Source organism: Malania oleifera, chromosome 13, assembly GCF_029873635.1.
Source record: "Malania oleifera isolate guangnan ecotype guangnan chromosome 13, ASM2987363v1, whole genome shotgun sequence".
Lineage (NCBI taxonomy): Eukaryota > Viridiplantae > Streptophyta > Magnoliopsida > Santalales > Ximeniaceae > Malania > Malania oleifera.
This window is the reverse complement of record NC_080429.1, coordinates 45,617,966-45,643,568: the sequence shown is the minus strand read 5'-3', so window position 1 is coordinate 45,643,568 and position 25,603 is coordinate 45,617,966.

Below are 25,603 nucleotides of genomic sequence, written 5' to 3'. Positions count from 1 at the left end.
GACGGAATCCACATACTATCTAAGTCATGTGGTTGCACGTGTCTAAAATAGCAATGGTACCGTGCTCTACTGTATATCTCTATCTGTAATATCCACAAGGGTCTGAAAGTGTGTAATATTGTATACATAGATAAATATATAATCATCTTGTTGTTTTTAACATTATTTCAAAACAACCATAACACTATAAATATTGGCTATAATATCTAAGATATCTAACTGAAATATATAAATAATATCTGTTTGTATCATCTATGATTTCTGTCTGTACTATCTGTAAAATTTGTCTGTAATATCTATAAAATCTGTCTGTAATATTTGTAAAATTTGTCTATAATATCTATAAAATCTATCTGAGTATTATAGTTTAGAAATCATGTTATTCTGAGAAATACTGTAAGTCTTATTCATTGCTAATAATCTGAACTATTTGAATATCTATAATACTGTAAAATCCACATATTATACTGTAATAAACTCATGCCACACATTTAAGTAAACACAATCTCATACTCAATTTCTATAATTCTGCGATAAAGATAATATTCATAATTTTCTAGAAAAAAAAAAAAATGATCTGCATGCTTGTAACTACACATTCATAATATTCTATATACATATTAAAAATCGCTAGCATAGCATATTTCCTTTACCTTAAATCTGAAAAGCCTCTACTAAATTCTGGCCCTATACCCGCAAAGTTTCCAAATCAACTCCTTGAAATCAACATCCCCCAGAACCAAACATCAGTATTTTTCTGTATACAACATTTCTTATAACAGTAGGGAAAGCAAATCTTGAATAAAATTCCAAACCAACTTCTCCAACAATCAGCTCCGGTAGACTTCCAGAGAACTTTGTCAGGAGTTTTGTGGTGGCCTCAGATCTTTAATCTGGTAAAAAAATGGAGCCGAGATCGAAGAGAGAATGGGAGAGGGTTGTTAGAGAGAGAGATAAGGGTTTCTTGCACCAAGAATCTACCAAAAATCCAAGTTTTAGCTATTTATAGAGCCGGATTTGTCGATGAGACACGTCACTTTATCAACGAGTCTTGTAGAAATTTTGTCAACGAACCTGCACCCTTGTTGACGAGTTTTAGTCTGCCTTAAACCCTCTCTCTGTATCTTCTCGTCGACGAAATGGATCTTCGTCAACGAGATCCTGAAGAACCCTCGTTGACGAAACCCTTGTGTTTGTCGACAAGGTCTTGAAGATTTTCTTAGGTTATTACAGTTCTAATTAAGCTATTTCTTTGAAACAGTAAAGATAAAATCTCAATAATAAATCAGGGTTTCAAAGATGCTAATCAAATAATCAAACTGACTCAAAAGATTTTCTTCAATGAAATGAGCACAAGAATAGTTTGAAAATATTGTAGCTTGTAAAAAATATTTTGCACAACAAAAACAAGCTATAGAAATCTTGCAATGACAATGCAAAGATCCTCAAGCCTATGAGTTCATCCCAACACAGGATTCACTATATTCAAATCTATGGGATAAACTTTGCCAAACTCCCCAAAATAATATCAAACAATCAAGCCAAGAAAATGGGAGTATGCGCTATCTATACTAATCAATAACCCAATATTGAACTCTCACAAAGCTAAGATATATCAAGGGAATGAAGATTTGAGAGTGTTTTGAAGTAAAATGGGCAATATGAACTTTTGGAAATAGAGAGGATTTTTGCTAATGATTTTTGCTAATCTCTATCTAATCCTCATAAATGAGCTCATATATATAGACCAAGGCCTAATTATAACCGTTTAGGACATGTAGGGTATTATTAGAAAAGTTTTAAAACACATTAGGACTTTTAACCCGATTTAGTCCTTTTAACCTCGATAAATAATTAACCCAAGAAGACTTGGGTGGCTGAACTTCAGTTTAGTCGCCCGAATAGACTTAGCTTAAAAATGTTTTCTAAATGTTTCGGGTGCCCGAAATTAAACTTGATTGGCTAAACAAAATTCAGAAAGTTTTGGTGCGCAGTTCGGGTGCCCAACAATACATTCGGTTAACCAAACATAGGGATTCAGTCATCCAAGGCTTGTTTTGAATTGAAAAGTTTGGCAGCCCGAGTTGGTGAAAAGTAACCTTCTAAGGGTTTGGTCGCCCGAAGGCGATAGGGTCATTTTAGGTTTGGTCGCCAGAAACCTGGTCAAACTGCTAACTTTCTAGCAGTTCAGGCGCCTAAGGTGTTTTGAACTCCTGGGGTTCAGTTGCCCGACCTCTCTCATTTTATGCCTATTATATTCAATCCATTTCAATTTGATCCTTGTATGGTAAGATATTATGGGGACTTATTAGTGCATATGTGTAGGGACCTAAGGTCTTTTTTAAGGCCAAGGCTATTTTAATTTAGCCTAAAAAACCTATATGCATGACATACAGTGATTATTACAGACCCATTTGAAATGAAATTATTACAGACCAACAAAATTAAATGCAAATACAATTGACAATAGTTCTTCATTCCTTTTGCTTCTCCAAACACCATCATACGGTGTGAGCGTTGAGTTTCTTATGGTATCAACTGTATCTTTACCATCCATGCGTGCAAAGAATTAACTCTGTTCATAAGTTCAGTGTGAAGGTAAGATACATATGCTTTGTCAGCATCAAAATACGGAACAGACTCAAAATGTCAACAATGAACAAACCAAGTGTAACTCCAAACTAGGATAAAAAGGGATAATTACAATGAAAAGGAGAAAAAAGCATAGGTAAATGGGGCCTAAAATAGTATATTTTAGGAACACATCACTGATCCACCTCCCTGTGAGTATCAAACCACTCCCCTATACGGAAAATAATGAAAGGAGCAATCAGTCCATAGTACAAGTATCCTAAATTTTTTTTTTAACTAAAATAATAAGCAATAACTCTTCTTTACCTGAACTATTTGCCATAACACTTATAAAGCTTGAAGGTCAGTCTTTCTTGTCTTCCTTTTTAAAGAGGAAAATCTCGCTTATACTTCCCTTTCTATTTGCACTTGAAGCATTCAACATTCTTGGCCCTTGATCTAGACTTCGACCTCCCCCTTTTCTTATGCTTCTCCTTGGATTTCCCTCTCCTATCCTTGGCCTTAGCAACCAAGCCCTCTGGTTCATAGTCCTCTTTTTTGAATATTCTTTTGGCCTTATTTGACCTAAGAACCCTAGAAACCTTTTCATAGATTGGAGTGGATTTTCCATATAGTAGTGTCGTAACTAAGTGTTCAAATGAAGAAGGAAGAGAAGATAACAAAATCAATGCTTTATCTTCATCTTCAATCCTCATATCCACTTTGAGCAAATCATTAAAAATCTGATTGAACTAATTCATATGCTAATTCAGATCTTCACCTTCAGGTGTATGAAGGAACAACAATGACTTATTCAAGAGCTTTTTATTAGTATTGCTATTTAACATATATAGGCTCTTTGATTTCGTCCATAAACCCTTGGCAATAATTTTCTCCATCGTATCAAATATGACAAAATCTACCAAACATGATCAGATAGTTCTAAAGGTGATCTGTTCTAGTTTCATCCAATCATCTTTATCCATCTTCTTTGTCTTTTTTTCTATTAAAGCTTTATAGACCTTCTGTTGAACCAACAGGTCAATTACTTGTGTTTTCCATAGGCTATAGTTCCTTTTACCATTAAACTTTTCAAATCTAGTCATCATTGTTGAAATTGGTGTAATCCCAAAAGGAGGGGGGGGGGGAGTGAATTGGGTTTTAAAGAATTTTGGCTAAATTAAATATTTACGTCAATTCACCACATATCACATCCCATTCAATGTACACGCATGTATGCAAAATAATTTCAACAGTGAAAGTAAACATACATGTGTGGTGTGTATCTTATTTAAATCACTTATGTGTATGCAAATAATTATGACATTAAACAAACATTCATACACATGCTGAAATTTAAATGCAAGAATTTAAATAATATATAGAGAGAATAACACACAGATTTGTGAACGAAGTTCGGACAATACTGCCTACGTCCCCACCTTGGGCATAACTTCTAAGGATTACACTATTCCTGCTGACTTAAACGGACGGAATGGGCGGATTAGAATCCATTTACATCCTCTCCTTATGGGACAAGGAAACCCCTAGTTCAATTACAAGGCTGAGCCAAACTTGTCTCACTTACGGGGCTGAGACTTCTCAGTTCAATTTCAGGCTGAACCCAACCGATACATGAAAAATATTTTTGTACATATGAAAAAGCTTCTAAATACAAGCATGGATGTACACATTAAGCTCATAAAAATACACATTCCAAAGATAAAAAATAATGTTCAGAGAGTAAAGGTGCTTTCAAAATAATTTTTGTAATCTCTGAATATAATATGTATGATGTGCACCTTAAATATTTAAACCCAAAACCAAATATTTCTCCGAAAAATATTTTCAATAAAACATAGGAGAACCTAGGGTTTGAATGTAAACAAAATCCTTAAATAATACTCTATTGTAAAAATGATTTTCAAAAGTAAATGAAAGAGAGCATTTGGAATTATGAAAAATTTTGACCCTAATAAAAGAGTTTTGCAATAAAAATGTGTTTGGGGAAACTTTGATTAGGATAAAATTAGAGAAAAAAGTTAACTAATTAAAGTTACTAATCAAAGAAAATGAGGAGGTATGTATAGATTTTACAAAAATTATGACCGTTGGGGACACGCTGGATATTTTGGAAAAAGATTAATTAAGTTTAATTAAAAATAACCCAGTTTAACCTCGGTAAAAATTCAAGCAACCTGAAAGGTTTGGTCGACCATTTTTAATGTTTGATCGACTGGGGTGCTCAATTTGGTCGTCAAGGAAGAATTTGAACTACAAGTTCGGTTGACCATTCATAAGGCGATTTTTGGACCTCCGAGGTTCTATTGACCGTTTTGGGTTCGGTTGACTAAACTTGGGTGTTCGATCGACAAGGAAAAATTTCTTCTAATAGTTCGATCGATCGGGAGGTTGGGATCTCCCACGTGTCAGTTCTATTGACTAGAACGTTGTAGCTCATTTTAGGTTCAGTTGACCGGAGGGTCAAGCTATTGACTTAGGGGAGGTTCTGTTAATCGAAGGGCCCTGAGTATTAGGGTTCGGTCTACCAAACATGCCAATTTGGGCATTTCAGTCCTTATCTTCTTATAAGATTGTCCTTGTTCATATGATGATCAACTTTAAGACAAAAGGGAACTTTTTCATGCAGAATTAGGAGTCCTATGGTCAATCTAAGGCCTTTGAGAGATACCCCAAAAATCGGGCGTCGATTGACCGAAGGGTGCCCTACGGTCAATCTATGGTCATCTGAGCATTTAAACATATCTTGCAAGATGTATGCATTATTACAGAACAAATAATAAAAACTTAAATGCATTATAAAAATAAAATCAAAATGTCTTATTCTTGATCTTCTTTGCTCTTTAATCTTCATGGAAAACCCCTGATCATATGAGCTTTATGCCTCTTTGACTTCCATTCTCAGTCCCTTTATGTGTGTGTTGAATTATAACACGTTCAATCACTAGATACACACATAAGTAACTTGCGGTTTGTTATTATCAAAACTAGGGATTGGCCTCAAAAAGCCAACAATCTTCCCATTTTTGATGATGACAAACGCATCAGAGCAAAATGGGCACAATCTGAAAAGACTCCCCCTGAGAATATGCATAATATAAAATACAAACAATAAAGCTTAAGCATATTCACAAAAGAAGACATTACAAATGATCTTGCATTTAAAATTTTGCGTTAAAGCACACGCTCAGAGAAATTTTACCCCTATATTTCGGCCATTATCATTTTGCTCAAAAACATTCTCCCCCTTTTTACATCAGCAAAAAGGGTAAAGTTAAGAAGAAAAGTTTGACCATTAAAAAACAAACTTAGCAAAGAGAACTCCCCCTTATTTTTGAAAATATTTTCAATTTTTTTAGAAAATACTCTTCCTTTATGTTTTTGGCATTTATTTTTTCTTAGAACACAATATAACTAGTTATTAAAAAAAAAAAAAATGCCATGATAAACATGGTCAAACCAGAAGTATACACAAACCAATTCATTTTGAACACAACATAAGACCCGCAAAAGATTGGAATTTAAAAACATGTGGCATATGATTGCAAGTGATGGTTTAAGCATAAGAGTGGTCAAACTAGTTCATATGCATTTCATAATTAATCAATGAACCAGTTATGTAATATAACACCCTTAAAAGATTTCATGACATAAAATTTTAATATAGAGAAAGCATAAGTCATGATAGGCATTTAAGCACACAAGCAAAAAATAAGGCATATTCTATATAAGTTCAATTCTTGCTTTTAATATATATAATATATCCTCTTATGGTTTTCAATAAACACTGGGGCGATGCTTGCTGAATAAGAAACTTTAATTCAAAGAGCAAGCAAGCATAATTTTTCTGATTTATCATTTAAGAACAAATCACAAAGTACCAGAAAAATGCAGCCATATAGATCCAAAGATATTAACTAAATTAAAAAAAAAAAAGGATCATATGACAAAACCAAAGACATTGTGGCAAATCAAAAATATTTTTATTTATGATATTCAATAAAAACAATTGCAGTAAAGCACATGCCACAATGAACTAACATAGATCTAAGTCAAAAATTTGGTGAACATAATAAGATAGAAAGTTATTTTCAAATGCTCCCCTTATTAATTTGACTACGTGCTTAGATACTGTTAGCTACTTATACTGATATTAATTGTGAGAATTCATTAATTTTTTAAAACAGTATAAGTATTGGAACAAATCACACTCAAAAAGTAAAAACAATAATAGTATGAGTCCATAGAGCTGGTAAGTTATAATCCTTTTCTTAAGGATGGGGCTTATGCTCCCTGATATAGTCTCAAGCATACATAAGTACATTAATGCTCAAGGATAAATTTCATTTAAGCGCACTCAATACATGTTCATCCTTCTAGATATTACTAAGCATGCAGGAGATTATAGGTGTTAGCTTTGGTGCAATCCCAAAAGGGGGGGGGGTGAATTGGTATTTAAAAATTTTATCCCCTAGGCCATTCTACTAACAATAGTATTGCACAAGCCTAAGGTCAATCTATGCAATCAATAAATAAGCATACACGTGCGGTAAAGTAAAGTGCGAAAAAGAAAATGATAGACGCGATATGTTATCGAGGTTCAGCCAAAGTGCCTATGTCCCCGCCTTGGCTAAAAGCACAAGGATTACCATTATAGGCTCACTTAACGGGTGGAGTGGCACATAAACAATCAGGTCAATTAGCACAGGGGTGACCTCAACCTTTACAATCAGATCAATTAACACAGGGCTGACCTCAACCTACACAATCTTTTCGGGCTGGATTATCGCCCCCTTAGGCCACGCTTGGAAATACAACAGTAATTTCTCAATCAAATGGTACAGTGATTATGCTTTCATGTAAAGCATATACGTACCCAATACACACAGTATAATCAATACATTATCAAAACATAGGATTTGATAAGCTCAGTGTAGTCTAAGTGTCTCAAATATCTATGCAAATATTGCAATAAGTGTGTGAGAGTGTAATCAAAATGATGATTTCAATTGCAATGCAAACATAAAGATCCTTAGCACATTTTAAATATCTCAACAAATATTTTTGTACAAATAAACCACAAGAGATATTCAGATTTAATTTATAAAACGATTTGATTTTTTGTTCAATAAGATAAAATCAATCAAAGGATATTTCAACAAAGATATTTTTGCATATGCACAAATATCTCAACAAAATATTTCTCAAAGTAAATGACACAAGATATTTGAAATCAATTTGTAAAAATTATTTGATCTTTGTGTTAAGATGATATTATCAATCAAAAGGTACACTAACAAAGATCTTCACAAGCAAAGTATCCCAAAAGTATTTTTCTCAAAAATAGACACACAGGATATTTGAAAGAGGTTCATAAAAAATTATTTCACAAAAAAAAAAAGCAATACAAACTCTTGAGTATTGCAATGATGATGCAAAACTCACAAGCTTTACGAAGTTTTTCTACGGAAAACTTATTAATGAAGTCTCCTAGAAAAAACTCAAACTTACTCTCAAATAAAATATATATATCAATCAACAATAACTAACGAGAGTGTAAGCTTAACTAGAAACTCACAATAGCACTCTTACGTGGCAAGGTTTGGAATGAGGATGAGTAAGAATGAAGAAATGAAGCTTGAATGTGAGAAGTAGAACTTTTGAGAATCAGAAGATATTTGCTAATTGTTTTTCTAATATCCTGCTAATTTTTGCGAATGAAGGGGTATGTATAGAGTTCCCCAAAAATATAACCGTTCAAGACATGTAGGGTATTACTAAGATTGTTTAAAAGCATTTTAGCATAATTAACCCCGTTTAAAAAGTTTAACAGCGGTAAAATATTTGGGACGACCTGAGAGGACCGGTAGACCGAAAGAAAGTTTGGTTGACTGAGTTGCTTTAAGTTTGGTCGACCGGGCATTAATTGAACTACAAGTTCGGTCAACTAGACATGGAAGTTCAAGGGCGATTTTTTCATTTAGCGCGGTTCGATCAATCGGGAACCATTTGAACTAGATAGTTCGGTCGACCAGACTATTGAGTTCCACACGTGGGAACTCGGTTGACCAGGGCGTTGTGGTGCATTTTAGGCACGGTCGACCACATGGTCAATAAATTAACTCCTACGAAGTTTGGTCGATCGGGTATAAATGAACTAGGTAAGTTTGGTCGAAAGGGCTGTGGTCAATCTGTTGACCCGTCACCGGTTCGGTCGATCGGGAGGATTTTGTACTTGGGAGTATGGTCGACTGAACATGTAATTTTCATACATTTCAGTTCTTTTCAATTTGTGCTATCACCCTATTCATATGACCATACATATATGTGCATGTGTGTGTGTCCTAGGGTTATTCTAAGTCTTTTTCATTTTGAGGACACCGAAAATTCCCGGCGTCGGTCGACCTCCCTATGGTCCATCTATGGTCTTGAACTTATCCATCCTACCATGCAGGTAAATCATTAATTATTATAGATCATTTTCCTATCTTACTATTACAGACCCAACAGGATAAATAATGAATTACAACACAAAATGATATTTATGGTCTTTGTCTTCTTTAAGCCCATGTGCGTACACCATATAATACTTTCGATTGGTCCTGCACACAAACTCATTAACCATTAAATATCAAAGTATTTGTCATAATCAAAATGGGATATGACCAATAAGGTCAACAATCTCCCCTTTTTTGATGATGACAAATACTTGCCTACTTCTCCCCCTTTTGGCAACAACAAAAAGGACCTAAATAAACATTTAAGTACATAGGCAAATAATCATTTGTATACGAGATATGTTTGGGAAAAGGTTTTTAGAAAATTCGGTAGCATGCCGTTTGAAAACAGAACATTTTCCCAAAAATACCTGTATAGAAATGTCCTGATTGAGTAATATATATACAATATATCCACAGCTACTTACTCAAACAGTCCAGTATTCTCAAAACATAAATAGAAGTATAACTTTCAATCATTCAAGAGATAGAATAGTCATGCATTTCATAGCACAGACAAATTTATAGCGTATAAAGCAATGACTGGTTTAGTAGTTAAGCACACAAACTATATAATTGGTTATTAAAATATTTAAATGACATGAAAAATGTAGTTAAACCAGAGATATCTTCAAACCATGGCAAATAAAGCATTTCATAAGACCCGCAGAAAATTGGAATTTAAAAAACATGTGGTATATAAAGAATAGGTTTGAGCACAAACACAGTCTAACTAGTTCGCATGCATTTTATGTGAAATTACCGAGCCAGTTATGCAATTTTATAACTTATATGTATATAATAATAATAATAATAATGAGGCAAGAGAGAAAGTTTGTGTTTTGAAAAAAGTTCTTGCCATAAAGTATTACAATAAGTATACATGTATATATATAAATATGCATCCCCCTTATAATGTTTGCAAAATGGTGTTGGGGGTTGCTTGCTGAAAAAGAGGCTTTATTTTAAAACAAGCAAGCACAAATTTTCTAGTTTGTTAATTAAGCACATACTACAATATAACTAGAAAATCACAACCACAATGATCCTAACTATGTCACACAATTTAAAGCAAGGATCACATGGCAGACATAAACAACATGTGGCAAAGTAATAAATATCAACTTAAGAGTTTTCAATATAACCATTTTGTTCAAGCACATGCCATATTTGATTCAACACCATATCTAAGCTAAAAAGTTTGTGAGCAAAATATGATGGGCATTTTAATTTTAGACGCCCCCCTTATCAATTTGAATTATTGCTTAGATATTATAAATTACTTATACTTTGTAAGGGATTGATTTCATTGAATATGCCAAAGTATAAGTAACCACACAAACCATTCTTTAATAACTATACTGGATATTTATTAACAATATTTATCTCTAATCAGTATAGTCATCCCTATAGACAACAAGTGCATCAAAAATAGATATTAAGGCATTCTATGCAATTCATGACCTAAGAACATTTCATATCAAACCATAGAACTTTACGTGTAGGATATAATGTTTAGGGATATTAGAAGAGCCTCAATATTTCAATAAATGATAGTGATGCATGTGAGTCCTATAAGTTCTTTCTATAGGAAAGGTGCTCAGCTCTCCTAACTACTTGATGATTATGCAAGGATGAAACTTAATTTTCAATTAGTTTTCACTCATCCTTTTAAAAATATTTTAACATTAACTTTATCATAATCATCTTTAACACAAGGTTTTATATAGGAAAATCCTGGCCAAATTTCGGCAACATGCTGTTTGTATATAGGACATTTTCCCATAAAACATGTACCTGATAGGTTCAAACAAGCAATTTATATTTTAGTTCAAGGCACACGAGAACCTATAACCCACTACTAGCATGCAGTTCACATCAACTGCATCTGCCATGCAGGAGACATTCTAAACTAAGCATGCAATCAAGTAGTATAATCAATTGTCCATATAAAAGGTAAACCATCCATCAAGATATCATGAACACTAAATAACCATGGATAGTTAGGAATTCAGTACAGTACTCATATGGACATTTAGGCATGAAATAAAAATATGAGAGCATTTTAATTTACATAATCATGAAAGAATATATGCTCCCCCTGAGTTATGCGCTCAACTCATTTTATGCCATTTTTTGATTATTCAGGTTCTTTAGTCAAGTTGTTGAATTAGGTGTAATCCCAAGAGGACGGGTGAATTGGGTATTTTCAAATTCTTTGAATCTATTTACCACTTAATCCCTACTTGTATATTTAATCCCTACAAATTCAATTTACCAATGACTTTTTATTACCCAATTACTTGTGTGCAATGTTATTCAACCTACACATTCAATATGAACAATTTAAATGTAGTGCTGAAAGTAAAGAGTAAAAGGAAGAGAGAAGACAAACACAATTTTTACGAGATTCAGCAAACTTGGCCTACGTCCTCGCCTTGAGCAACCACTCAAGGATTTCACTAAAATCCCTGCTCCTTAAATTAGGATTGAGCTTCACTTATAATCCGCTGCTTACAAGAGATACAACTCTTTTCTCAAACACCGGTTCACACACCGAACAGTGAATACAATAGAATCCATAAAAATACTCAAAAATGCTTCCAAACAAGAGCTCGTGAGTAGAATTCAAATTCTTAATACATTAACATATATAATAACTTGAAGGTCAGAATGTATGAAATGATATAATTGTTTATGTATAATATGCTTCAACACACAATTCTCTTTTTATCAAATCTCCCAAAATGTTTATATGAATCAATACTTTGGAGAAACTTAGGTTAAATCTTCAAATACAAAAATAGTTTTGAAAATTGCAAAGATTTGACACACACTTTGTCAAAAACAATATTTCTCTCAAGATTTCAATCTCAATGTGATCTTGGTAGTATTTGCCCTAATGCATATATATATATATATATATATATATGTTTCTGTATGATGAGAATACTAAGGATCAAAAACTTAATATATGATTTTCAATAAATATCCTTCAATATACATAGATATAGTTATGCACTTCTTAGGGTATCTAATAAACTAGTTTAGAAGTAATCAAAATATCACGTTTTTAACTTTGAAAACACTTCAATGATTACTCTTTAAACAATGGCCAAATAAAAACTTTCTCAAGTATTCAACTAATCAAAAACAATCTTTATATGAATATGAAAACAAAACTCAATATCAAGTTTCTTTAAAGATATTCAATGATAGAAGTTGATATGAGAATCTCATGAAAAAGCTAAAAGAATCAACCAAACCACAATACCAAGAGGAAATAAAGTTGCGTGAATGAAAAACCCGTTTGATTTCCGGAGTATATTTGCCCAAGCTTGATAAGTGTAAGTTGAAGTCCATGAAATTGTAAAGCAAAGTGCTCAATGTTCTCAATTCACTTTCAAAATGTGTTCTCTTTTCTTCTTCTTTTTTCTAGGCATGCGAACTAGGGTTTAGATATTCAGTATATATAGTGTCTTACCCTTAGAATTGATCTCAACCATTGGATCATAAGATAGCTCGCGTGTTTGCTCAACAAAAAATTACATTTTTAATCTTTCCCGCGAGTTTAGACGACTGAGGTCAAGGGCCCAAACGACTAAAGTCATTTTTATCCTTCGAAAAAAAAAAGCCTAGACACAGGGTCAGATGACCGAGGTCAAGGGTCAGACAACCGAAGTGTCGAGTTCAGACGACCGAGGTCAAGGTTCAGTCATCTGAGGTGCTTCTGCTAGTTTCTATTTTTCACCCAAAAATCTTCAGACGATTGAGCTTATTCTTCAGACGTCTCAGGAAATTCTTCAGTCAACCAAACTTAAAGTTCAATCATCTAAAGTTCCCAATTTTTGCATATTCACTGTCCAAGTCAAAAATCTGTTTCGCTTTCTTTCTTGGCTCTTTTATAAAAACTTTTTTCAAGGTTTTGACATTAATTCTAAGTCCATGAATGTCTCCTAATGATGTTCATGAAATGCATGAGTCCTAAAGTCATCCTAAGGTATATGTTAAGCCTCAAATTAAATCATACGAAAATGTAAATGCATGAGGTCTAAGTACCCATTCTCAATATGTGTTTGAACTTTGCCGCTTGCATCTTGATTCTCGTACTCTTTGAGTTCCATGGATCTTTCCAAGATATGTATGTTTTACTTTAAGGCTTCTATTACTCGTTATCCTTCCTTGCATGCTTAATATAGTTCCTGTTCACAAACTCAATGCACATATCAAATACTAAGTGATTTGTCATTATCAAAACCAAATTGGACTCGTAGAGTCAACAATCTCCCACTTTTTTATGATGACAAATACACAAGCAAATATATATATATATATATATATATATATATATATAATGGGTTATGCTTAACAAGGCTCCCTCTCAATTAATGCATCAAATTTTCCATGAATGACAATATGCTCATGTTCATACATAGAGTGTTTAGCCTTAATCCAAATGAAATATGAAATATGCTCATAATGAATAGGCTTATGATTTTTCAACCATGACATCAACAACAGTTTCTCCCCCTTTGTATATCTCACCCTTTGCATAGTATCAATAATAGATTTTGCTTATTCTTCTTTGCTTCTGATTTGTTTTTATTATTTTTTGCTCCCAATTTTTCTCCCCCTTTGGACATCAACAAAAAGGTGTATAATAATAAGACATGAATGGGCATAACCTTATGTTCTTATCCCCTTAGAAATCTTAAAGTTGTAAGCTTGTTCAACCATTAGATTTTTAATAGACTTTACTTCCCTTTTTACGTCAACCATCCTCCTTGCTAATGCATAAGTTTCAACGATTATGTGAGGATACCAAATATTGATTGATGTGATATCAAATGTGGACTAATGTTATGTCGATTGTGAACAATGTTGATTGATTTGATACCAAATGTGAATTTATGCGATACTAAAAGATGATTGATTTGACACCTAGTGATTACATCTTAAGTGACATTGCTCCCCCTGAATTATATTATCTTATATAATTCTAAGCAACCTCTTGACTATGCATCAGGCCTAATTCATGCCTAATTTGGATAAACCTATCGTTCGCAAGTGGTTTCGTGAATATATCTGCCCATTATTCATCCGTACATACAAACTTAAGTGTCACATCCCCTTTTTGTACATGGTCACGAAGAAAATGATGTCGTATTTCTATGTGCTTAGTTTGTGAATGTAATATGGGATTCTTTGAGATGTTTATTGCACTTGTATTATAGCATCTAATAGGGATTGTTTCATAACTTAATCCAAAATCCTTCAGTTGTGTTTCATGTATAGCGATTAAGCACAACAATTACCTGCTGCTATGTATTCAGCCTCAACTGTGGAAAGAGCTACTGAATTTTGTTTCTTGGAAAACCAAGAGACTCAGGAATGTCTTAAGAAATGATAAGTACCACTAGTGCTCTTCCTATCTACTTTGCTACCCGCAAAATCAGCATCTGAATAGCTGATAATCTCAAAAGATGTGTACTTAGGATACCATAATCCAATTTCTACTGTTCCTATTAGGTATCTAAGTATTCGTTTAACAGCTAACAAATGTGACTCTTTTGGTGCAGATTGAAATCTTGCGCACAAACATACGCTAAACATTATATTAGGTCTACTGGAAGTCAAATATAATAAGCTACCTATCATTCCATGATATAGTTTGACATCTACTGGTATACCTTATTCATCTTTGTCTAATTTCAATGGAGCGCTCATAGGTGTACCTAGTATTTTTCCATCTTCCATATTAAACTTTTTGAGTATGTCTCTAATATATTTTGATTGATTTATGAATATTCTATGTTTTGCTTGTTTGATCTGAAGTTCTAGGAAGAAATTTAGTTCACCCATCATGCTCATCTCAAATTCATTTTGCATGGTATTGGCAAATTCATCACACAATTCTTGATTCGTAGCGCCAAATATAATGTCATCTACATATACTTGCACTAGGAGAATGTCATCTTTCTTAGACTTAATGAACAGGGTTGTATCTATCTTTCCTCTTGTAAATCCATTTTCTAATAGAAAACTTCTTAGCCTTTCATACCTAGCTCTAGTAGCTTGCTTTAAACCGTACAAGGCTTTTGTCAATCTATACACGTGATCTGGATTCTTATGGTTTTCAAAGCCTGGAGGTTGTTCTACATACACTTCTTCATTTATGTAGCCATTTATTTTTAAATTCTCTAACCCTATCACTTTTAATTTTAGTGATTGTATATCCCTTTTCATTTTGGATTTTCTTGCACAGGTTTATGAAATGCTCACATGCTTCATCTTTGTGCCCTAAGAATAATACCCATGTGAATCTTGAAAACTCATCAACTATGACAAAGGCGTATGATTTTCCTCCTAAGCTCTGAATTGGGTTTGGACCAAATAAGTCTAAGTGTAACATTTGGAGTGGCCTAGTAGTGGAGATTTCTTTCTTCTTCTTAAAGTTTGTTCTTACTTGTTTTCCTAGTTGGCATGCATCACAGATTTTATCTTTCACAAATTTAGTCTTAGGCCATCCCTTAACTAATTCTTTCTTAACAAGTTTTGAGATTAAATCCATATTAGCGTGTCCTAGTCTCCTATGCCAAATCCAGCTAATTTCGTTCATAGCAGTTAAGCATGTCACACTTTGTGAAGTTAAGTTATCCAAGCTAGTGATATAAACATTTTCATGACGCTTAGCAATGAACAATATCTTATTATCAGTTTTGTGTTCAACTATGCACTTGTCATGTTCAAAAGATACTTTGTAACCTTTATCACATAGTTGGCTTATGCTCAATAAGTTGTTCTTTAAACCTTCAACTAATAAAACATCATCTATAATGAGTGAGGAATCATTACTGACTTTACATACACTTGTGATCCTTCCCTTAGCATTATCTCCAAAAGCAACAAACCCTTCATCCTTGGGTGTGATGAATGTGAACTTCGCCTTATCCCCGGCCATGTGACGTGAGCATCTATTATCCATATACCATTTGTCTTTTGAGGATGCTGATCTTAAGCATATCTGCAAGACATAATCAAATAACTAGCTTTGGTACCCAAATTTTCTTGGGTCCAGGGGGGTTAGTGCTAGATTGACCTTTGACCTTCCATACTTTCTTAATTTTTACATCTTTATTTTTTAAAGGACAGCCGAATTGTATGTGACCAAACCTTCTACATTTAAAGCATGTAGTATTTCTATAATAATTCTTAATTGGAACATATGACTTTGACTCTCTTATAAAATAACCCATGTAAAGGTGTCTATTCTTTAGATTTTCCTTCCCATTAAAGCCAAGCCCTTCCTTTTCTAGGGAATTTCTTTGAGATCCTAGGAGCTTTTCCAAATTATTGTGTCCCTTAGTAAATTTACAAATAATTTTAGATTTATCTTTCAAGTCCTTTTCTAACTCCTCAATTTTCAAATCTTTATCTTTTATGAAGGATGCATGAGATTCATTTTGGCGTTCAATTAGTCTTGAAAGTTCCTTGACTTTACTTTTTAACTCAAAAATTTTCTTTGTTTTCTTCTCAAGCATTGTACAAGAGTATAGGTATTCTTGTTTCAATTCATCATATGAAATCAAGTCATTTTCATTTTCAGATTCACTAGAATAATATGAAGATGATAAAAATAATGATTATACCTCAAGGTCATCATGTGCCCTTAGACACAGATTGGCAATTTCATCATCACTAGATTCAAATTTTGAACCGCTAGTGTTGTGAGTATCCCAGCTGACTTTCAGCACCTTCTTCTTTTTCTTTGAGGCTTTCATGAGCTTGGGGCACTCAGGCTTGATGTGTCCAACTTCTTCGCAGTTGTAGCATGTTGGAGGGTCCTCCTTATTTTTCTTCATGCTTGAATCTCCTCTTTCTGATCTTGAGTTCCAAAATTTTCTATTGAATTTCTTATTCTTTTTCAAGGACTTCACGAACTTCTTTGTTAGCAAGGCCATTTCGTCATCCGTTTCGGACTCACTTCCTTCACTTGAGTTGTTTGATGATGCCTTAAGTGTAGTGACCTTTTTTGCTTTTCTTTGCTCATTTTTCCTCTCGTTTATTGCCAGCTCATAGGTGATGAGTGATCCAATGAGTTCGTCCACTAACATCTCCTTGAGATTTCTCCCTTCTACTATTGCCGTAGCTTTGACTTCCTACACTGGAGGTAATCCCCTGAGTATTTCCTTGATCAACTCATAAGTAGGGTAAGTCTTTCCAAGAGCATTTAAAGAGTTAATGATGTGTGTGAATCTAGTGTACATGGATTGAATAGAATCATCTATAGTCATCTTAAATGCTTCATATTAACTAGTGAGCATGTCCATCCTACTATCCTTGACTTCCTTAGTGCCTTCATATGTAACCTCTAACTTTTCCCAAATTTCTTTAGCTGAGTTACATGTCATTACCCTATTAAATTCATTAACATCTAATGCATAGAAAAGCAAGTTCATGACAATAACATTGATTTGTACTAATTTCCAGTCTTCCTCTGTATACTCATTTTCAGTTTTAGGTACATTAATCTTTTCAATTACTTTCATGGGAATGTGATTTCCCTTAGTCACTATTTACCAAACCTTCTAATCTACGTTCAATAGATATATGCTCATCCTACGTTTCCAGTATGTGTAGTTTACACCACAGAAAATTGGTGGTCTAGTGGATGAGTGTCCCTCACCGAATGGAGTTGCACCGATATGTGCCATGTGATCTTTTTACAAATAAACTATTAAGCCTATGTATACCCGCTCTGATACCAATTGTTGAATTAGGTGTAATCCCAAGAAGGGGGGTGAATTAGATATTTTTAAAATTCTTTGAATCTATTTACCACTTAATCCCTACTTGTATATTTAATCCCTACAAATTCAATTTACCAATGAGTTCTTATTACCCAATTACGTGTGTGCAATTTTATTCAACCTACACATTCAACACAAACAATTTAAATGTACTGCTGAAAGTAAAGAGTAAAAGGAAGAGAGAAGACAAATATAGTTTTTATAAGGTTCAGCCAACTCGGCCTACGTCCTTGCCTTGAGCAACCACTCAAGGATTTCACTGAAATCTCTACTCCTTAAATTGGGACAGAGCTTCCTTACAATCCGTTGCTTACAAAAGGTACAACTCCCTCCTACTCCGCTGCTTACAAGAGATACAACTCTCTCCTCAAACATCGGTTCACACACCGAACCGTGAATACAATAGAATCTGTAAAAACACTAAAAAATGCTTCCAAACAAAAGCTCGTGAGTGATATTCAAATTCGTAATACATTAACATATGATATAACTTGAAATTTAGAATGTATGAAATGATACAATCATTTATCTATAATATGCTTCAACACACAATTCTCTTTTTATCAAATCTCCCAAAATGTTTATATGAATCAATACTTTGGAGAAAGTTAGGTTAAATCTTTGAATACAAAAAAAGCTTTGAAGATTGCGAAGATTTGACACACACTTTGTCAAAAACAATATTTCTCTCAAGATTTCAATCTCAATATGATCTTGGTAGTATTTGCCCTAATGCATATATATATATATATGTATGTATGTATGTATGTATGTATCTATATGATGAAAATACCAAGGATCAAAAACTTAATATATGATTTTCAATAAATATTCTTCAATATGTATAGATATAGTTATGCACCTCTTAGGGTATCTAATCAACTAGTTTAGAAGTAATCAAAATATCACTTCTTTAACTTTGAAAACACTTGAATGATTACTCTTTAAACAATGGCCAAATAAAAACTTTCTCAAGTATTCAACTAGTCAAAAACAATTTTTATATGAATATGAAAACAAAACTCAATATAAAGTTTCTCTAAAGATATTCAATGATAGATGTTGATAAGAGAGTCTCTTGAAAAAGCTACAAGAATCAACCAAACCTCAATTCCAAGAGGAAATATAGTTGTGTGAATTAAAAACCCCTTTGATTTCCGGAGTAGATTTGCCAAAGCTTGGTAAGTGTAAGTTGAAGTGTAGGCAATCGAATAGCAAAGTGCTCAACGTCCTTAATTCGCTTTCAAAAGGTGTTCTCTTTTCTTCTTGTTTTTCTTGGCATGCGAACTAGGGTTTAGATATTTAGTATATATAGTGTCTTACCCTTAGAATTGATCTGAATCGTTGGATCATAAGACAACTCGCGTGTTTGTTCAACAAAAAATTACATTTTTAATCTTTCCTGCAAGATCAGACAATTGAGGTCAAGGGCCCAGACGACTGAAGTCATTTTTATCCTTTGAAAAAAATAGTCTGGACACAGGGTCAGATGACCGAGGTCAAGAGTCATACGACCGAAGTGTCAAGTTTAGACGACCAAGGTCAAGGTTGAATCATCTGAGGTGCTTCTGCTAGTTTCTGTTTTTCACCCAAAAATCTTCAGACGATTGAGCTTATTCTTCAGACGTATGAGGAAATTCTTCAGTCAACCGAACTTAAAATTCAATCATCTGAAGTTCCCAATTTTTGCATATTTACTTTCCAATTCAAAAATTTGTTTTGCTTTCTTTCTTGGCTCTTTTATAAAAAAAAATTTCATTGTCTTGACATTAATTCTAAGTCCATGAATGTCACCTAATGATGTTCATGAAATGCATAAGTCCTAAAGTCATTCTAAGGTATATGTTGAGCCTCAAATTAAATCATACAAAAATTTAAATACATGAGGTCTAAGTACCCATTCCCAAGATGTGCTTGAAATTTGCCACCTGTATCTTGATTCTCATACTTTTTGAGTTCCATGGATCTTGCCAAGATATGTATGCTTTACTTTAAGGTTTCCATAACTCGTTATCCTCCCTTGCATGCTTAATATAGTTCCTATTCACAAACTCAATGCACCTATCAAATACCAAGTGATTTGTCATTATCAAAACCGGATTAGACTCGTAGAGTCAACACAAGTGTTTTAAGATTTTCAATGATATATATATTTCCTTTAAATGCTTTCAGCTTAGAAGACCAAAAGGTCACAATAGATATTTCTTTAAGTGAACTAAGCCTATATTTTTCCTCTTTTCTTATGATTTACAATACGTGAGAGGCCTAAGTTCAAATGGCTTTGAATGTTAAGGTTCGTGCATAGGTTTCTTTGAATTTTGTTCTATCATCTTGATTGAAACCTATATTAATCATTTTAGTCATTCAACTTAATTCATGAGGATGAAGCTCTAAATAATTTTATATAAAGTTTAAGAGCTCGGAGGAAAATTGAATACTCTTAATAAGTGAATTTCTATTATGTTCAGAAGATCATTTAAGATAGGCAGGACATTTTTCAGGATAGGAAGTCTAAAGATATTGTCATAACCATTTTAGCAAAGAGCTGTAAAGTATATGAATTTTGAGTACAGCTCTTTGGTGATTGGAAAGTATCCTTTAAGTATGATCACTATTTTTAGTAAGGATACGAACCATGGAATAGGATGAAAACTCTACCAAATGTGATCATGGTTGGTAAAGATTCGCTATGGATGAGATAAACCAAAATTAGAGGATTTTTATATTTTTGGTTCAAAGCGAATATTTTGATTTAATCAATAAAATTTGAATCCCTTAGTGGTTGCCTCTAATTTTGATTATGGAAGGATGTCTTTTAATAAGCACCAGAAATATTTGGAATTTGTAATCAATAGTGCTTCAAGCCTAGAGTGATGACTAAACATTTTATTAGGCATTTTAGGCTCTCAAGATGAGTTTAGGTCAAGATTTTTAACTTCATTTCCTACAACTCAACACTTGTGCAATGGAGAGAGTATGCTTAACTTTAGATATTCATATTTAAGCGTAAGTTAAGCAATTTGAAATTTAAATACAAGGCAAACATGTTATGTCCATTTGGAAGTGGAATTTTATTCAAGCAGCCAATAATTTTTATATTTTAACCAATGAATATATGCATTAAGTTTAAATTGGTTAAATACTTGCATTTGCAGATTGACTTGATTTTTCAAAAAACTTAGAATGTAAAATTTTAAAATAGTGGACATATACTATGTAACGACCTGTTTAATTTACTGGGTTTTTTTTTTCTTTTTTTAATACTATGACATTTAACATGCTCTGATACCATACGGGATTAAACCTAATCATCAACCTAAGCAGCGAGAAATAGAAATCACATAGACATAACCATATGTAAATATATATACAATACCAGAGTACTAACATGTTTCCCAAAATATACACATATATATATGTTTCCCAAAATACCCTCAACTATGTTGAGATATACAAAAATCCTCCATAATACTCACTTCACTGACAGGGCACTACTGAAGCCCCTTTATTTGCGAGCCTGGTCTACTAGCCTACCTGGATCACCTGAAAAATGATTCAACACTGGGATGAGCCAACGCTTAGTAAGACAAAATATGCTATTACTAGTGTGTGGAAAATGAGCTACAATATTATGAAAATTTGTTTTCATATAATCATGTATAACTGAATACGTAATTACAGTACAAGTGATAAAATCCAACACCCCTTTCCATGTTCCTTAACATAACAATATCGTAGGTTACTATTCAAAATACTTCTAGTGTACATAAGTATGTTCCCTGTTTCTGTAAATCTGTATATATGTAATAGTAGCTGAAAACTTTCCCTGTGGACAACTATGTGTCATGATTTAATCCCTCGTGATAGGGTTGTGCGGCCCGTAGATGGGATCTACACTGGCTAGCTGACTAGGGTAAATCACTATACTCCATCAGTCTGATCTGCCCACCTCAACCCATATCTGATGGGGAGCCTGTCCATGTCAAGGGCCTAGGTGATTGACCTACTACCATGTATTATCTAAATAAGTGGTTGCACTCATAACATAACATAATATCTGTAGCAACAGTACTGTGCTCTATTGTAGGGTCCAACAGGGTCTGATACTATATAATATATCTCTATATACAACTATCTGATTTACTATGATTCCGAAATAACTATAATAACCATGATACTGAATAAACTGTAACTGTAATTCATATGTCATAGTACTGAGAAATGTATAATCATAACTCTAAAAACTACATAATCATAGTACTGAGATTCGTATAATCATGGTACTGAGATTCGTATAATCATGGTAATAGAATTCATATAATCAGGGTACTGAACTTCGTAAAATCATGATACTAAAATTCGTAAAGCATATCTCTGTACTATATTCATATTCTCAAGCCACACCATACTTTAATACATAATATTCATAATTTAATAAACTATATAATATTTTAAAATTACCTAGCATAATATATTTCTCTTACCTGTTTACTGAAAAAGCCCCTATGGTACATTAGCCTAACACCCGCAAGGCCTCCTGCATAACACCCTAAAAACAACATTTGCCAAAACAAAATATCAGTATTTCTTCATCTACATCATTTCCTATAACTGTCATAAGACCAAAAATGGACTAAAAGGCCTTACCCTAAATTTGGGATAAAATCCAACTTCGTTTCACCAACGATCTGCTCCGGCAGACTTGCAAAGAACTTCACCAGGAGCATCGTGGTGCCTTTAGATCATCAATCCGGTGATTGGTGGGGCCGAAATCGAAGAGAGAAAGGAGAGGGACCGTAGGAGAGAGAAAGGAGAAAGAGAGAGAGAGAGAGAGAGAGAGCACTGAAAATATGATAAAAATCTGAGTTTTCACTATTTATAGGGCTAGATTTGTCGACGAGACACGTCACCTCGTCGACGAGTCCTTCAAAAAATTTGTTGATGAACCTTACCCTTCGTCGACAAAATTCAGAGTAGCCCAAATTCGTCGCTTGGTATTTTCTCGTCTACGAAATGAGACCTTGTCGACGAGATCTTGAAGACCATTGTCGACAAAGCCTAGCAATTTCCTTGAAATTATATTCTCTAAAATGCAATGTTGTCGATGAAGTCTACTGCCTCCTTCTGTTACTAATTCCATTTCTCTCCCTCATTATTATTTAAATACTATTATTCTTCGGGTCACTATATAGAAAGATTTTACATTTTGAGCCCGAACCACTTCCTAAGCCTTTAGAAGACACTACCGCCTATAGCTAATCTTAACTGCTAAGGAAGAATTATGTGATCTTGTAATTCCTGTTTGAGCAGATTTTCCTTGAATTTCAAGGGGTTTGTTTTCTTAACAACCCATACCATTTCCTATCTTTTATTCTTGATGGGTTAGGAGTCGATGACTCTTTGACTTTCCATACTCGTTTGGGTTTCACACCTTTTCTTTTAAACGGGCAATCAAATTTTACGTGCCCCTATGTAACACACATGTGGTGCATGGACTGGAGGAGGTACTAACATAATGTTTCGATTCCTTTACAAAGTACCCCATGTATATGTTCTTCCTTTTCTTATTTTCAATTCCATTAGAACCTATACCCTCCTTATCTAAGGTCATCTTTTGTGAACCTAAGAGTTTGTCAAAATTTTCTTTACCTTTAGTGAACATGTAGATGATCTTAGATTGGTCTTCTATTTTCTTTTCTAAATCTTGAATTTTTAAGTTCTCTAGACCTTTACGAACATTTTGAAGTTTCATAAATTCTTTAGTCATATTATTTGCTTTATTTTCAAGATCAAGAATATGAAGATCATTTTCATTTTCAATTGTAAATTGGGATCTTACATTTTTAAGCTCTTTTTGCAGTATAGCATTCTTGCTTTCCAAATTCGTGATTTTCAAATCCTTTTCTTTATTAACAAGAATTTGTGATTCAAGTTCTTTTAATGATGCCTCATTCTTGTTTTTCAAAACATTGTAGTGTTCAAGTGTTTTAGCAAGAGACTTATGATTTCTAACTTATTCAACTTACAATTCCTCATAAGTAGGCACGCTCTCACTATCAATGCTATCATATGATTCACAATTAGACATATCATTCAATTTAGCATATGAATCATTTTCACATTTTTCTACTAAAGCAAAAAGAATGGAGATAACCTCATTATCAATTAAGGCAACAAAGCACTGGTTACCTCCCTCAAGATCAGTGGAGCATGAGTCGCACAGAGAGATGACTTCCTTTTACATGAACGCTCCATGTCTCCTCCCTAAGTTCATCCCAGATCTGCTTAGCATTACTACACGCCATAACCTCACCCAAAACATTAGAATCTATAGCATGCAGTAATATATTCATGGCATCAAAATTTACTGCACTAAATTCCTATCATGATCATTCAGTTCACATTTAGATTTAGAAACATCAATACACCCAGTAGATTTTGTACGCACAATCACCCTAATCAATGACTTTCCAAAATTTCCAATTTAAAGCTTTCACATACACAGTCATTCTAAATTTACAAACAACATAGTTATCACCATAGAATACTAGTGGGTGTGTAACCTGTTGACCTGATTGGTCACGCCCTGTTTTGATAATGACAAATACTCTTGGTACTAATGGTTGTACTAAGAACTGCATGCAGGATCACCTTGTGCGCGCTTCAGGACTAAAAGACTTATTATGATGGCGTGCGGTGTTCGTGCTGATGAATGAAGAATCTTGTGCTGCATTTGTATTTATTTTTCAGTTTCTTCATTCTGGGATGTAATTTTATTATGGACTGTACACTCATATGGCTTGCAATAATTTGCATCATGCATGATAGGTAGATATGCTCAAATTGACCTTAGATTGACCATAGGACCTCCAAATAACATGAAAAACTTTTGTCATAAAATGCCTAACTTATACAAAGGTTTTTAAATGGTTTTACAGTTAAAAGAAGGCAAAAACTAAAATTTTCAAAGGGGTCGGTCAACCGGCTAGTCGACCAAATGTTAGAAATGAACAAATTTCTTACTCAATTGGATGTCATATCAAATCATGTTCAAAATAAAAATTGTGGAATTTTACCATAGCTTGAGTTTGATACCAAGAACATCCAAATTGGAGTTACATAGAAAAAGTTATGGTCAAAACACTGAAACGTGTCCGTAAGAGAAAAACTCCCTTCATGTTTCTTCCGTCTCATTGATGGACATTGTTCTCAATCCAAAAGTCATTTTCTTAAAATGTGTTCAACATGAAAGTTGTGGGATTTTCTCTTACCTTTCCATTGGTATCAATAACATCCAATTTGGAGTTGTATAGGAAAAGTTATGGCCAAAACACTGAACTGTGTCTGTGTAGAAAAGTAGGGGCCGGTCGACCGAGCTTTCACCACGGTCGACCGAAACTCGTTGATTTCAGCCCCGGTTGACCGAGCCTTCACTACGGTCAACCAAAACTCCTTTTTGTCAACATTTTAACTACCCGGTTGACCGAAACTTGTAGTTCAAAAGGCCCTGGTCGACCGAAACCCTCCTGGGTCAACAGTTGACCATCCGGTCGACCGAGAGCTTTTGAACTACAACCACCTGGTCGACCAGAAGGTACTCGGGAGAATTTCCAGCTGTCTGGTCAACCGAACCAGGCTGTTCAAAATGCCCTGGTCGACTGAAACTCGAAAAATTGGGAAATCGCCCTCTCCGGTCGACCGAGC